Source organism: Rhinopithecus bieti, unplaced genomic scaffold (assembly GCF_001698545.2).
Source record: "Rhinopithecus bieti isolate Rb0 unplaced genomic scaffold, ASM169854v2 scaffold_13207, whole genome shotgun sequence".
NCBI classification, from domain to species: domain Eukaryota; kingdom Metazoa; phylum Chordata; class Mammalia; order Primates; family Cercopithecidae; genus Rhinopithecus; species Rhinopithecus bieti.
Genome location: NW_016807866.1, coordinates 4,094,326 through 4,094,903, shown reverse-complemented (window position 1 = coordinate 4,094,903; position 578 = coordinate 4,094,326).

Here is a 578-nt window from a genome sequence, read left to right as displayed (position 1 = left end):
GCCTCTTTAAGGCTCCTTTAAAATGCCTTTGTGATTCACAACTGAAATACAGATTATCTCTAATTCCAATGCCCGTAATCTCAGGTTCAAACTTGCTCTCACTATTTTATTTTATTTTATTTCATTTATTTCATTTAATTTCATTTCATTTCATTTCATTTCATTTCATTTCATTTCATTTTATACAGGGTCTCGCTCTGTTGCCCAGGCTACAGTACAATGACCTGATCTCAACTCACTGCAACCTCCACCTCCCAGGCTAGAGTGATCCTCCCACCTCAGCCTCCCTAGTAGCTAGGACTACAGGCGTCCACCACCATGCCTGACTAATTTTTGTGTTTTTAGTAGAGATGGGATTTCACCATGTTGGCCAGGCTGGTCTTGAACTCCTGACCTCAGGTGATCTGCCTGTCTCGGCCTCCCAAAGTGCTGGGATTACAGACATGAGCCACTACGCCAGGCCTGTCCTCACCATTTTAAAAGAAGCCCATACCATTCATTTTATTTCTTGAAACCTAAATGGGGAATGGGGAATGCAAAAAAAAAAAAAAAAAAAAAAAAAAAAAATAAAAGAAATT